Source organism: Bombus impatiens, unplaced genomic scaffold (assembly GCF_000188095.3).
Source record: "Bombus impatiens unplaced genomic scaffold, BIMP_2.2 scf_0815, whole genome shotgun sequence".
Classification (NCBI taxonomy): domain Eukaryota; kingdom Metazoa; phylum Arthropoda; class Insecta; order Hymenoptera; family Apidae; genus Bombus; species Bombus impatiens.
The window spans coordinates 477,839-492,024 of record NT_177234.1 but is presented as its reverse complement, the minus strand read 5'-3'; the positions used below and the strand labels follow the sequence as shown (position 1 = coordinate 492,024).

Here is a 14,186-nt window from a genome sequence, read left to right as displayed (position 1 = left end):
TAGCGTCACCTGCGTTAAATTAGTTCGAGGTTACTCGTTACTTCGAGTTCTTCCGTTTTTATTATCCTCCATTCTAACTTACTTATCTCCTCCTCTTTTTCCTAACAACTATCAGCCAAGGATTTCGAATCACCAACCACTTTTGTTTCATTCCTCCCGTATTTTTCTTTCCTCTGCACACTGCATTAGTATGATGAAATAATTTTGCTTTTCAGTCTCTCATTTTCTTTAGCTTAATCATCACGAGAGTTAAAAAAAAAAAGAAAAGAATATGTGTAACGAAGCTTCTTCGTAAAAGATTTTCGATATACGTACATTCTCGAAATTATTTAATGATTACTTGTGAAAGATATTTCCAGATATTAAAACAAACGATATTTCAATATTAATGAACTATTTCAATAATCTGAATAATCTGAAATATTGTAAACTCGAGCAAAATTAACAATAATTTTCGCTGTGTCACGAAAGAAGTCAATAATCTGATGTATATATTGACGAATAACTCTTTCATTAAAATATTAACTCATAATATCCGTTTTGCCTTTATTCTTATCATTAAATGATGCAATTATAATTAATATTTATTCGTATTATTCGTATGTCCACTCCAAGTAATAATTTTATAATAGTATTCAAAATGTATCACCAGAAGCCAAACGAACTTTCTTATACAATTTAATAATTTATCCAATGATGCAGTTTTTTTTTGGATAAAATTATCTTTTGAAAATTATATCTTTGATAAGAATGTGTCTTATTTCGAGCAATATCGAATTAGACGGATCAATATGAAACGATCTTCTTTTTTTCTTTTCTCTTTTCGCGATTAATCTCTTTATCCTTTTTCTTTTTTCACAGTGGCAAGGTAAAGAAAAACATATTTTTGTTCATCTTGCTTCCTGTATTTTTCTCTTCTTACGTTACGTTACGTATATTTCGATGATCATCGGCAGCAGACACGCCGATTTTATCTTTAGCTAATGACAGACGCTCGTTCATTCTTCCTTTCTCTTCGCTCGCCCATTTTGTCTCCGTTTATTTTCTTTTTCTTCCTTTATTCTTTCATAGCAAGAAAAGCGTAGTTAGCGTTTTTACTTCTTCGTACGTTCTGCTCCTATTGTAATGAGTATCGATTAGAATTATAATTGATATTATGGTTTTTACGTCCGCTCGTATTTCTTCTGTCAGTTGCCATTTAAAAAAGACAAAAGTTAACGTCGAATAAAAGCACGGTGTGCTCATAAAAATATGAATATCTATAAATATTCACGATATATATATATCGATTAAGAAATACAATAAAAGGGAAGTTAAGTCACCAAAAATTTGGCCTTTTTTATTACCTACGCGAAATTTCGAAATAAATCATAAACTCGAAAATGGATCAACCACCGAGAGATCAGACTGGCATAGTTGACATCGTCAGATGCAAAGCAGCAGTAATCATGACGTTTGGGTTGTCGAAAGGAGGAATCGTTTTGTGTTCCAAGCAGCCATCAATCTTCTTGGAGTGGCCGTTCACGAGGGAACAACCTTGTTTTTCCGTTGATATTCGTTTTTTTTTTGGGGCGCAGGTGGAACATCTGCTCTCGTAATGGAGCGTATCCTGTGACGCATGAAAGATTCAAGAGCGCCGCGAAGACGTTGCACCGGCTGTGTCCTGTACAACTTTTTAATTAGAGGACCGAATGGAGTGTTTATCAGGTCAGGACACTTTCTTACGCGTTTCCAGGACGATACGTTATAAACATTGCATGCAATTTGTCGAAGTTTCTTTATCACACTGTTTCAGGATATTGGGCGTCGATCTTTACGTTGTTTAATTATGTTTTTAAACATTTCAGGATTAAGTGTGTTCTTTTTTGCGGGTCTCCCTTTGGCAATTATTAGTTCGTTGATCGATTTTTTATTAATTTATTATTAATCTGTTACCTGAGGCGTTTTTTAATTAAAAGTTTTCAGAACCAAGGGATTAAAAATTAATCGAGATAAATCGATTTCAAACAGATTGATCTGAATTTTTGCAAATGTAACATAATTATACTCCTAACAGGAAGAAAAATACGTATAAAAAGTTATGCGATTCCTAACTAGAATAATCGCTATCATCGAGAGATTCGGTATTTAACGACGAATAAACTTCTCTCTGCTGTTAAACGACAAAGTTAGACTACTATTTCGACTACTATTTTCATAAACCGGTGCTCTGAATATAATTTGAAATTACCATTTCTTGTTAATTAACTGTGAAATTAAATTGATGATGCTTTCAGCAGGTCGAAATCATGATTAACTAAATTCTCGCTACTATATCTCTCAATCCCGATATATGTGCCAGTATTTCTCCAGTTAGATTATAGTTATTCCCTAGAGAAGTTATAATTTAGATTATATATATAGAATATTATACATATAGAAGAGATTAATATTAACAACACTGGCTGTACGCATCAAATCCTTTAAACCTCAATTTCTTATCTTCGTTAAAACTTTCACCATTCTTTCATTTGTTACTCTGTTTTTATCCTCGAATTTTGAAGCGTCGAACACGTAGCCGTAGTTTTTCAGCGAATCTTTGATGCTTTGTATCATATTCGTTTGCTATTCGACGATATGCGATTTTTCAGTGGCGACGCAGAGGGTAGAAGAAGGAATTCATTTTATTCGTGTTTGAGACCGTACGAAATACATATCTAAGCGATATTGTTGCTGCGAGATATTTTACCTTTAACATTAAATATGATGAAGCAAGAAAGACAGTAGGAAATTTCGTGCACGACAACGTTTCTTAAGATATTTCAACCGAATACTTCAACGAAATACTACCCTTCGAAAATACGTTCGCGGGATAAAGAATACCGTAGCTGCAGTTAAATTAAACTTGCATGAAGAAGTACTCGAGACTTGTTCTTTTCATCTTTGACATGTTGTACAACCCTTGGAAATATAAAGGGACAGATAAAAGCCCGAAAAAGAGTCTTCCTTTCCTCCGCAGGACTATTTATTTTTGAATCGAATTTTTTAGTTCTGTAACCATGTTGAAAACACTCAGATTTCTATTGGAGAAAGTATCTTTTGAGTAGAATAAAGCTAAAGAGAAAAGAGAGCGAGAAACGATGAGATCGGTGATGTTTTCATGTTTTTAAATATTTCAGGTATTTAATCAGAGAAGATATATTATTACGTAAATAATAAAATTCGGATAAAATTATCTTCCAACATTGGATACTTCGATGTTTAAACAAACGTAAACATTTTTGCACTTAAGCGTATTTTGTTGAGAAAACAATTGTTAATTTATAGTTAACTGAAATCCGTATTGTAAAGGTAATTTAAATATAATGTTAAGTAAGATAAAAAATTCGTATTTTCAAATAATTTAATACCGATTGACAATTCCTATTTTATCATAAATCATCTTGAAGTACGTCGGAAACAAAATGAAATAAAGGGATTATGTCATCAAATTAAAAAAATTAAAAAATCGTATCATTAAAGACATACGATATATTTCTGTCGTACAAGTAAATCAGATATCTTCGCGAGGAATTATAGTTTCAGGGAAATTCTAGAAGCATGTACTTAGATTTTCCATAAACATTTCATTAGAAGTTGTACTCTTATCTTATCTTTCTGACGGATTTCCATCACGTACAAGGGTAGAAAGTTTCTTCGATTAAGGAAGTTATAGGTGGAATTTATAGGTAATAAGCCGACCGAATATCTAATGATATGCAGCTTTCATCGTTCCCAACCCATTGATCGATACGCATAGTACTATTATCCACGCCAGAATGTCTATTGTCTCCCTGTTCTTAAGTTTTATGAACATTCCCTTCAATTCTTTCTTGCTTTTCGTTGTATCCAGCATTACATTTTCATTTTACATGTAACTTTCTTAAAAGTTATTTCAGTGAATCTGCAGTTTAAAAGAAGACACGAAAACCAAAAATTGAAAATTGAGATTCTGTCTTGAGCAGGCCAACAGTTTCTCGAGGATTCTTCATTTAATTATCAGAAAGGAAAAATAGATTAAGATCTGTATTCGGAGCAGAGAAATTTTGCCACAAAATATATATAACGTTACGATGTTATAATTATCTAGATGTATTTAGATGTAAAACTATAGAAAAATGGCTTCACTATTGAGTTCGTAGATCTTTGGATATATTCTCGTCACAGACTTTGATATTTTTTCTATACAAAATAATAAAATTATTGACATCGCGGTTAAGTTTTTCGCCTTTATTCGTTGGTGGCTCTATTACATCCTAAAAATGGATTAGGTTCGGTTAGATTAGGTCATAATAGACTGACGATGATGTAGGAAGGCGTAAAATTTGTGCGTTACGTCTTACATTTTTATAATCATGCTTTCAAGTTGCGTAAGAGTAATCGAAATAAAGAAGAATAAAATTTGTATGAACTCATTGTGCAAAAGAATGAAAATCTGAAGATACACTAAGAACGAATAACAACATCACACTGAGATTATTAGAGTCCACACGCAGAAACAAAGGTAGGAAATAATAAATGTAAACACTGAATTATTGTCTAGAATAAGGTCAATATCGTATAAGAAAAACAACTTATATTAGACCAAATGTAACGTAACATATTTAATTTTCTTTCTCTCGTAACTTTTGATTATCACAGGCCTCGGACAAAATGCATTTTACTCAGGACCCTTCTTATAACATACACAAAAATCAGCGAAATTAATGTAAAAGTCCTTTTTCTATAGTTTTATCGTATAAACGTTTATATGTAATTTTACATAATTGTATAATAGATGTATAATTATTATATCTATATATGCGATTATTACACGTAAATTATGTGTAATTAGAATAAAAATATTCTTTTTGTGTAGAAAGTAATTAATCTTTAACAAAAATTGTGATTAACAAGCAGGCTTTTAACTAATTTTCTTTGCTCATAGAGTGCTATTAATTTTCTCAAGTTATAGCAAATACAATGATATTTATGAAATAAACAATATACATTTTTAAAGAAAATTCTTGATTTAAAAAATGCAGATCTTCTTCTATATTCTATCCTGTTTCTAAATTAAACTGTATCTATTTGTCAGGTGAAAAAATAAATTTTGGGAAAAGCCAATGTGTTAGGAGTCTTGAGTAGAGCGGTAAAATCGGATCGGGTACCCACGTAAAAGGGAAGACTTAGTGATGTCATTTCGGAGAAGAAGTAAGAGTAAAAACATCCAGTAGTATCCCACGATCACGATGTTTCTTTTTATTGCAACCGGCTGAATAATTGACAGGTTCATTGATTTTTCTTCCCTTTACGAATCAACACATTCAACATGAAAGTTCTCGAACTCCTATAACTTTCCCCTTCGTTTACAGAAATAAAGGAAGTAGATTGTTACGTTTCATCAAGGTTTTATTACAAATCAAGCTTTTATTGAGTACATCTTTTAACCCCATGTATATTTAGTAAAAAGAATTATTTATTGTTGAAACATTTTTCAACCGAATTATCAGAAAGTATAGCAAAGCGCGAAACAAAAGAGAAAAACATCCCCAAGAAATATGCTTCTCTCTCACGAATCTTACTACGATCTTCCAATATTTTGTTTTGAAACTCTTCCGAAATCTTCATTCTCATAAAGAGATTTATCAATTTTATTCTCATAGAAAAATAATTGTACAGTAGGAAACGATTTATTCTCAAAAGACACGCATATTTTTCACGAATCTTATTACGATCTTTCAATTGTTTTAACGCTGTCCCGAAAGAAATTTCGGGAAAAATGTAGCTAGGAAACTATAGATAGGAAACGTACGGTACTTTCAACGCATAAACCGTTTGCCATAAAAATTGACCGGATAATAAACGTTGCTTTCTTCGCGCGCGCAACGAAGTAACCCGAATTCTGCTTTATATTTTTTAGGAGTTCCCCGAAAGGATTCTTAAAGCGGAAACGCCCTTTAAAACCTGCGTTCCTATTCCTCACGGTCACTCGCCCAAATTTCACTATAATTCCCTTGAACATTGAGCAGCAAATCTGCGGAAATGTTCTTCCATCGCACGTATTTCTCTACGTCGCGTTGCCGCGCAAGATGTTACACGCCATCTTATACATGTAGTATGTCATGTTACCTTGTTTTGGGTATAGTATCTGAATTTATCAAATTCTAGCTTCGAGTAACTTTTTGGAATTCATTGGATATCATAATTATTCAGAATTAAATAGAAGGGTGACAACAAGCCTTAAGAATTATCAATCTTGAAATATCTGTGGAAATTGACTTTAGAAATGAACTATTTCCTGGAATGAAATTGCCATTATTTTACCTAATAAGATTGTAATATTTAATAAGAATATTATGATTTAAAAACTGTCTTAATCCTTTTTCTAATAGTTAAGCGATATAAATTAAACAGTCTTTTATAAAAGATTCTTAAAAAATTAACTTTCTTTAATGTTCTACAATATATACTTTTAAAGTTATATTACTATTTCAATTATTAGATTTAACTATTCTATTTATATATTATATATATTCTGTACCCAATAATGTGTAATGATATTATATATCTAACTGTATAAAGTGATGATTTCATTGGAAATATCATCTTGCAAATTTTTATTTGAAAATTTGAAGTATTCGTTTGTACGTAAATTCCAACAAATAATCTTTATTACATTCTGTATTAAAACACAAGTTCCACTCCAATGTTCAGAATGATTATTTTCATTTGAAAAATAAACTTGTAAACTGGGACATTTTTTGCTTTTCATCCTGCATTTAAAATAACTTCACGTTTGCAAAATTTATAACATAATATAATATATCCTTTGAATTATATTTACAAGAATATGAATTTCTATTCAACTCTAGTAAGTCAGCAAAAAAAGAAAAAAAGAAGATTCACCTATCCTCCACCATCGCTCAAACTAGGATCTATCCTTTTCACGAAACAACTTTCTCCTTAAATTCCACTTTATTTAGTTGTATTCATAAGTAAAAACTTAAAAAGTAAAACCATCCACCGTCGAGTTATAATATTAAACCCTAAACGAGTTAAAAAAGAAAATTGAGTATTCAAGCCGGCAGGTCTTTTGCGCTTTTTCTGCGCTCGAGAATATTTCGCGGAGTTGCACGTGTATGTTTGATCAAGTATATTCGCGATACGATCCCTTGACGTTCCTTCGGTTGTTCTGTTCCGCTATATCAGCCCCGAGAAAACCGCTGAGCGATCTTCCTTCTACTCGCCGCGTTTATCGTGTGTACACGTAAATGCAGAGGGGGTTGGAGAGGCACGTCTGCGCGATGCGCGTCGGGAGAGGAGAGAGCCTCATTCGCGACCGGTCCGACGTGCTTTTCCACCCTCGACGACAGTCCTGCCGCATCAACGAAACGTGCAACATAATCGTGAGTAAATCTCCTTCACCCTGGCTGATCACACATTCTCTCTCTGTCTTTCTGTGCCGTGTCCTTCGTCCACTCTTAAACCGGATTCACTGGGTACGTGATATTAACAGATTCATCCACGGTCTTTTTCCTCCACCTTTTTTTTTCTTTCGTATTACGGGTAAGATAACAGTTGCAGATTATATAAAACGTAAAGTTATGTATTACACAATACGTGAATTTATATATCATTGATAAGTGGAAGATTCTTTGAACTAGATATGTATTTTCTTTGGTGTATAATAATGTAGAATTATATGTATACTTATCTATATACACGATAACTAAAGAGTTCATTAAAATATCGTGGGTCACAACAATTGTAAGATTTCTTTGACCCATATTTAAATTGCACATTCTTGTCAACTACAAGGTTTTTCGAACTGTAAATAAGTCTTCTTTGGAATATACATAATAACGTGAAATTATATAGTTGTTGGTAACCAAAGGATTCTTTAAGATTGTTTCGGTCATAACAAGTGCAAGATTTCTTTGATCCGTAATTAAATTCTTTTGGCTCAGCGATCTTCTTGTTATTACTTTTGCAAAGATTACCATAGATAACAAAGAATTTTCTGAATCGAAATTAAATTGCACATTATTGATAAACATTCTTTGAACTTTTTATTAAATTACTGATAATATACTTTCCACTTCTTATACATTTCTTGATAATTATTTAAAGAAATTTCCAAATCTCTTGATTCATAATAACAATTGTAAGATTTCTGTAATTCATAACTATTACAAATTCTTTTAAATCACTAATATTACATATTACCACAATTTTTGCTAAAGATAATCAGAGGACTTTGAGAATTTTTCGAGAAATCTTTAAGAAAATTCCAGTCGTCAGACATAGCAAATATTTGACGATGAATAAATTTCAAAAGTTCTTATCCTTGGAAGGATGCATGTGAAGCGTTCTTAAAATAGTTAATCGTCCGATTTCCTCGATTAAGGATCGAATTATTCACCGAGTGGTAGATCGGTTTAAGAGTTGATTCAGCGGCGCGGCTCTTCACACTTCGTCGTACGTTTTTCTGAATGTTTTCGCGGAGGATCTCATGGAACGACGGGGGTGAAATCACGTTAAACCGCGTGGATAAACCATGGGCCACGGAATCAGGATTAATTCCTTCGCTATTTGACTATTCTTAGTCTTCTTTTTTTCTTGATATTGCTAAAACCTACATCGTGCAAAATTTTGAAGATCTCGAATGGATCTTATTTAAGATTTTTCGGATGTATCTTGAGAAACTAGCCAAAAATTGCATTTTAACCGCATGTCCTCTTTATTTTGAAGAATAGATGAAGCTTTATTTCCACTATATCGTCAGTTTGATAAAAGAGCGAACGCCTTTTAAAATTTCTGTATTTCTTTAATTAGATAAATTATAAAAATATAATTTATTTCAATTCAATTATGTAGTAACTATACTGACTGACAATAATACGAGAAAATGCTATAGATATTAAACAAGAATGACGTAAAGTATATGGAGGAGATATGTATAAACAATATTTTATTGTAATGTATCTAAACAGAAAGTTTTTCAAAGAATATTAACTAGATTGTAAAATTATTTTCTATTTTAAATTAATCTCTTGAAGAATTTACTTTACGTAGTACCGTTACTCTTCTGGCAAATCAACCATATAATTTGATAAAAGATATTTTTATCTCTAAAAAAATATATATTTCGTTGGAGATTTAAACGATGTAATTTTTCTTATACATTACATAGTAGCATCGTAGTGAAACTTCTGTAGGTTCACGTTTTGATCGATTCCCTTCGTGCTATTATTAAATCATTTCGAGTAACCGGCTAATGATACGGAAGCACTTTCTCTTTTTATAAGCACCCGATAGCTGAGATTATAACTTTATATCGATCGTAATACATTTATTATCTCCCGGAACGAGAAAAGATCCATGATTTGTTGAGATTTATACGAGAAATAAAATTAATCGAACTTTTAATATAATATAAACAACTGAACGTAATCACATAGAATGCAATACATTTTATAAGCTGTTGCTATTAATTTTGTAACAAATTAACTGACATTAATTGTTAATCAAAGAAAAGAGAGGAATACATTGAGAGAGTAAATGTCTCCATCGCGAAATCCATTTTTAACTTATATGTGTTTCTCATTGTCAATCTTAAATATTATCGCAACTTAATTACTTGACAATTTAAAATATTAAAAGTTCAAACACATGCACTATTTTTCTACTAAAAATTTGGGTCCCTTTATTATTAAAATTTCTCTTTGACAATCTAAATTCGCCTCTTGTAAGATAAATAATCCCAAATTTTTAATAACAGCGTATATCATACAAACACAAAAATACAAAAATAAATAAAAAATATGTGCGTCATACCTGAAGACTTGTAAATTCAAAAAATCTTTGCCAGCCAAGCCGAATCCATCCATATGAAAAATTCTTCAATTTAACTTTTCTGTATTTCACCACTTTTTCACAATTTTTCAAAATTAATCCATACCGAGAACGTTTTCAGAGAGAAGTGCTTTCAAAGAGTTTTCGCGCGTGCGAAACGCGGAACGCGGAACGCGGCACGTTTAATCGAAAACGAATTTTTCAGCGAACGGAGGAGAATTTCCGCAATTATTCGAAATTAAGGTCCTCCAACATGGAACAGTTCTTTCGACGATATCGGGAAACGATGCTTTACCAACCATTCCCGTAGCTGTTTTTAAACGATCCGAGGAAACGCGGTTAGCAGAACGAGATTATAAACGACAGTGTCACCGTTTGATCCTTTGTTTGCTTTTGCACAATACAAAATGCAAACACTGCTTCGTGTGCCCAGCCCTCGTCTTCCACGAGATTTCTCGACCATGACATTCGCGGTTCGATTCAAGAACTGTTTGTATACAATTGTGTTCGAGGTTTCAAATTGCTTGAAACGTAGAATCCACACAGGTGAAGATCACGTTCGTGTTATTTTTGTGTTGATTAAGATTGTGAGAAGTAACATGATATACCTAATATGTATGTAACTATTTACATGTAGCATGTCGTTTTTATGTGTTTGCGTTGAGATTTTGTTGCGTTAAATATTATTTTGTACGGTGAAATGCGTGTTTTGTACGACGAGGTTGTGGGATATTTCAATAAACAATTTAGAGACATTTGAGTTTATAGGTTATAACTATAGGTTCTAAATTAATTGAATATTATTGAAACACTTGCAAAATATTTCAATAAACTGAAACTTGGATTCGTAGATTATATAATAGAAGATTATTGAAACACTTAATGCCACGTGTTATTTGAGAACGAAATTATGATAATATTTATAATGGCTGGAGCACTTCAGGTCAGGACTTGACACGACAGGACTAGTTATGATGTCATATTGGAGGAGAATAAGTGATCGCTGAGCCCTCTTGCGCGATAGATTACGAACTAACAATGTTAGTGAATTGGCAAGTGACAAGACGAAGGTTATATTTCTCTTTCATAATTTTGCAAATTTACGTCAAACCGGATAGTCGAATGAATGATTTACTTCGTTACTTCATTTTATATAATGGAGACTCTATTAATATTAATAACTCGTAACTTGTAACTTATAGACTTTTACTAATGATATATTTCAAGAGGGTTCCGCTCTTAGAGAAGTTGTAGCGGGTATCGTTCAATGATAAAAAATGTGAAAGTGTAGTGTGATTCAAGAATTTTTGTTTCAAAATACATAATTGGATCTGAGAAGAATGTTATTTAAATGTAAGTTTTTCAATAAGTTTATATTTTTTTAAATTGTTTTTCTTATATCGAAGTATTTTTCTAATTTTTGCTTTATTTTATTTTAACTTTCATCCTCAAAATTTTCTTTATTGAAACATCTCGACCGCACGGTAATTCAAAATATTATAAAACTAAATATAATCGAACTTGGACGTCCTAGGAAAATTGTCGAAGCGTAATAATAAATCGATAAAGAAAATTTAGGGTGCAAAGCATTTGCTTATACATGCATCGCGTTTGAGCAAATGAAATTGCCATGTTGTTCGTACATTCCTACTTCGTGCCTATTCATGCGTTGAAAAACTTTCTACTTCCCTAACCTTTCAGTTAACCTAAGTATAGTTTCATTACAACTTTTATTTAAATGATCGAATAAAAGCTGATTTTAATGTCATCAAATAGCTGTATCGTATTTCTAGTGAATTAACAAGTACTCGGAATAAAAATTTCAGAGAGATGACGATATAAACGAGTCAGTTTCATGAAATATTGTCGTCCAAAAATGTTGCTTTTTAGTGCAAATGTCACTCAAAAATATTGCTTTTTAATTTAACTATAATCTAAAAGTATTATTTACTAATATTATCCAAATTAATTTTGATTAAGTATAAAATTTAATTTTGCAATTTCAAATTTATCCAATTAGAATTAATCCGGAATAAAATAAATTATACACAAGAATCATAAACAAATTATCAGCTTCAAAAAAGAAATACATCGTCACTACATAGAATTAATACTATAAAAAGTTACTTCTTACAATCTTATCATAAATTACCAATTTTTTAATATGAAAATTCTTATCTCAGAGTTATATGAAATTGTATTAATACTGGAAATTATTCTTTAGCGATATGAAATACAAATATTTTTTGAATTGAGCCTCGGAAAGTGTTTCCACACACACTTCTGTGCCTGGAAACTACTTTTTGCCAAGGTGTTGCGTACACGTGAATCGTGTGTTGTCCTGACAGCACTAACCGTCCCCTGCCCTTTTTTTATGAATGTGAACCACAACAAACAACTGTGCACAAATACTACTTTATGTGTGTATATGTGTGACAATAACGTGCCCCGTCAAAGTTATAACCAATATATTCTATCCTTTTCAAGAGAAATCAAGGGAGTGAATTTCTCATTCAGGACATTTCAGGATTGTGTCGACGATCAGACATAACAGAGTTCTCAGTAAAAAATTCACGTTAGAAGCAATAGATCTCAATTAAATTCGTTTTTAGAAAGGAAGAAGATAGAGAGGAAATAAACATAGATAAAATAATAAGATCGTATAATTACACGCTAAATTTGATCGTCAATAGGCTTCACTAGCCTCTTCCATTTTCGTAACGTCGACGGAAATCGAACTGATGTAGCCTTCAATTAAAATTATTTCAATTAAAAAAAATGAAAGTAGGTTAAATAGAAAAAGATCGTAGAATCACATCCTAAATTTTATTAATACAGCGAGTAGCAATAGGTTTCAGCAGCCTCTTCCACCTTTATAATGTCATCAGATATTTAATAGTCTTCAATTAAAATTATTTGAATTAATTTCTTAAAACGTAAATTTCTCCTCGATTTATTTAGAAGCGATGAAAATAAATTTCCTTTACAGTAAAAGACAATCAACAATGCAAGTAGGTATAGTATAATATATTTTTTAGAAGGTACATAGATATTTTAGTTTGTAAAATATCGTAGCTAAAATATATAAAGATCAATGGCTAAAATAATCAACTAAATTAGAAATAATTCATGTTCCTACATATCATAAACATGTGCATTAAGCGGATAAAAAAGGAATAAGAAATAGGCGAAATAAAAAGAATCTCATGCTCACATCACAGATTCTATCGCGTTTCGCCATTTCTTTCCACCTCTATAATGTAGTCAGAAATCAAACTAATAGCCTCCAGTTTTGCTCTTACTCTCAGGCCAGCCCACATAAACTCCGAATATAGGGTGCAGCGCTTTCTATCTGGTGGGACGAGCTATATTCAACTTGTGAGAGCAAAGTTACGTCGTACGCAGGTATCGTAAACAGGTGCCCGTGCTCCACGAGTAGGTCTATTGTTCGCTGAAAAGCGGTCGAGAACACGCTTTGATTCTGAACATATTTCGCCACTGTTTCGTCGTTGCTTTCGTTTCTGTGACTTCGTTTCGTTCCTCCTCAGTGTTAAACAATGCAGGATTCCTAGTAGACGGTGGCAGGGTCGACGTTCAGGCCGACTTTTTCACTCATTGTTCCGGAGGGTGAAACACGTAACTGGGTCAAAGTTTTTCGATCGATCGGTCGAGTCCTTAAGTTCGACGCGTTGGCGGAGAAGAAGAAAGGTGGAGGAAAACCTGTTGGTTCCTTGTTCATTCAAGTATTCAAGGAATAATTTGCTAGATACTTGTCTTAGTTTCTTTGGTGAGACATTCCCTGTCACAGCGGTGACACACATCAGTAAGATACAAAGGATGAACATTTTGGAATTTTTGCTTCATATTCATATTCGTGTGACAAGATTACACGAGTCTTTCAGAAGCTGAACTGGTCGATACCAATTTTTCTTAATTTCTTCATCTCATTACATGTTGTTTCGTCACATCAAATTTGATTTATCGTGTTTTGAAATACTATTATAATTGTTTCCTGATATGCGTGCATATGATTTCTTATCACGATTTCCCTACTTCAATTTAATGTCTGGAAGTGAATAGCTGTTTAATTCAATTGAGTTGACTTGCACCACGAATGTAATACACTGTCTCATTTGAGGTCACTTCATTATTACAACTCTATCGTATCACAGGCCTAGGTTTTGTTGTTAGGAAACGACATTTATTTCATAAATTGGAAAATGTAGCCAATATTTGAATTTAGCATAGAGAAAGAGATGAAAAGTTGTACGAGGCAGTTCTCATTAAACGAGACTTTTCTTATTAAATCTTGATAATTTACTAATAGAGAA

The 14,186-nt window shown here is 32.2% G+C and overlaps 1 protein-coding gene across 6 annotated transcripts in view; it reads left to right on the top strand.

Moving 5' to 3' along the window:
* Nucleotides 1-7,291: 7,291 nt before the first annotated feature.
* LOC100740471 overlaps nucleotides 7,292-14,186 on the top strand; it is a 157,160-nt gene continuing 150,265 nt past the window's right edge. For 2 of the 6 annotated variants that reach the window (XM_003492669.3, XM_033323147.1), the window contains exon 1: nucleotides 7,292-7,406. The gene's annotated coding sequence lies outside the window, so the exon portion shown is untranslated. Of the gene's footprint in view, nucleotides 7,500-14,186 lie in introns of all 6 variants that reach the window. The other 4 variants (XM_012390559.3, XM_033323148.1, XM_012390561.3 and 1 more) reach the window with 3 other exon arrangements.